This window comes from Capricornis sumatraensis, chromosome 20, assembly GCF_032405125.1.
Source record: "Capricornis sumatraensis isolate serow.1 chromosome 20, serow.2, whole genome shotgun sequence".
NCBI lineage: Eukaryota > Metazoa > Chordata > Mammalia > Artiodactyla > Bovidae > Capricornis > Capricornis sumatraensis.
In genome coordinates, this window is record NC_091088.1 from 29,512,008 (window position 1) to 29,514,342 (window position 2,335).

Consider the following 2,335-nt stretch of genomic DNA (forward strand, 5'->3'; position numbering starts at 1 on the left):
CTCTAATAAATATTGAAATGTTTGTGTGTGACAAGCGGTTTCCTTTGTTAATGAATCCTTCAAGCCTGAAACGAAAGGAAAACTTTCCACAAAACAAATGGGTACCAAGCACCTACACTGGGCACCAATACCCTTGAAATGCCAAAACTGCACAGGTTGTGAAGAAGTATAGTCAAAGCTGCCCTGTTCCAGAAGTACCCAATGTCTTACAAAGGTTTTGGGGGAAAACACTAAACCTCAAATGGGGCAAGTGATGTAAATGAGGAAGACTGAGCTGAGTCACATGTGAGGCAATAGAGAATGGTGGGGACTGTGGCAAACCAAAGCCGGCACCTCATCTAACGAAGGCAGCCGCTGTTTGGCTTCAGCTATCATTCCCATGTGGAAACTGGCACCCAGTACTGCCAGGTTTGGGGGAATTTCTGAAAGAAAACCAGAAAGTCAGATTTTTACAAGTTTCAAAATGCTGTTCAGGCGGGATTCAGCCCACAGGCCACGAGTTTGTAAGCCCTGCTTTAGTGAGACAACTTTTTCCATTTTCATTCCCAGCTCTCTGCTCTCCAACTTGGCTCTCTGGTAATCCAGAGGCTGTGGACCTGAGCCAAACTGGGCTAAGCCAGGAGGCAATCCCCCTCCCCCACTGACCTCAGACTCACCCTCCCCAAAACAGGCAAGGCTTCTCTCTGGGTTAGGACAATGGGCCAGGCTCCCTCCTGTGGGGTGAAGTCCCTCCCAAGGGGTTCCTTTCAGACTGACTTCTGACCAGCCAGCAGGGCATGCCTGTCAGACAAGCCTGTACTTGTCTGAAACCCACTGAGACCCAAGCTGCAGAGGCTTTTCTGGATCTTACAATAAAGACCAGATTCATCACTCTGACTTCCGACAGCCTCACAGGCAGATTGTCACTGTCCATTTCAGCCCATGATGTTGCTCCGCACATTGGTCCCTGCTGCCCCTCAGTTCCATCTCCCCCCTCCCCCACTTCACCCCCAATTTCCAGACAGAGGGAACTTGCTGTCCTTCATCTCTGGACCTTTGTAAATGATGTTCCCTAGACCATGAAGATCTCCTGGAGGAGGGCATGGCAACCCACTCCAGTTTTCTTACCTGGAGAATCCCCATGGACAGATGAGCCTGGCAGGCTACAGCCCATGGGGTGGAAAAGGGTCGGACAGGACTGAGCCACAAGCACAGCATAGACCATCCTGCAGCATCCCTCCCACCCTCAGCCCCCACCTAACACTTTCATGTCTTCAGATCCCAGCCCAGAAGTCACTTCTTCCAGGAAGCCTCCCCTGACCACCCATACTAGTTTAGGGACTGAGGTCAGGTATTCCCACACCTGCTGGAGATTCCCATCACAGCTTAGCACATAGTGAATTCTCTTTCCTGAGAGAGAGGAAGGGGACGTTCCTCAGGGACAGGGACCAGGACTGCTGGGTTTCCGAGTGGATATCTAGCACCTAGCGTTACACCTGAGACCAAATAAATGCTTAAACATTCACAGAAGGAAGGAAAGAAGGGGAAAAGAGAAGGAAAGGGGGCGGGGGAGGCGAAGGAAGGAAAGGAGGGAAGGAGGGGAGGACGGAGGGACCCTTCCCTTTGTTTCCATCTCTGTACCTCTTTCCATCTCTCTCATCTCCAATGATCTAAATACTCTTTCTCTGATGATCTGTAGGTGCGGCTGATCATCTTTTTGACCGTTCCTCCCCATCTCTGACCCACGCCCCTGGAGTGCAGGCCGTCCTGCTCCCCAGGACGTCGAGAGTCTAGAGTGGTCGCGCCGGATGTTTCTAGGCGGGGGTCCTTAGGTTTTGCGCCCCCGTGGGGAGTATAGAGGTTGGGAGGTCGCGCACTGATGGTGCTCACAGAGGCCCAAAGCAGCTAGCTGAGGGGAGAGGAGGCGGAGAAAGGAAAAGAAAGGAGAGAAGAGGCGGAGGGCAAGAGGGGGAATGGGGCGGAGAGGGGCGGGCCCGAGCGCCCCCCCACCCCACCCGCCGCAGCCCTGCCAGCGTCCTCCCAGCCCAGCCGGCCACATCTGGCGGCGGCCCTCCCTTGTTTCCGCTGCGTCCAGACTTCCTCCGGCGGTGGCTGGAGGCTATGCATCTGGAGCTTTAAACATAAAAAGGCTTTGCCAGGACGGGGCGAGAGCAGGCGCGGCGGAGCGGGCTGGGAGCCGGGCCATGCTCTGCTGAGCCGGGCAAAGCCGAGGAGACCGAGTCGAATAGCCCCTCGGAGCGCAGCGCCGCGCCGGGGAGCAGGCGCCAGCCAGGCGGCGACGCGGCCACACGCACCGACCCAGCCACCCCCGGGCGACGCGCGGGGCCCGGGAGCG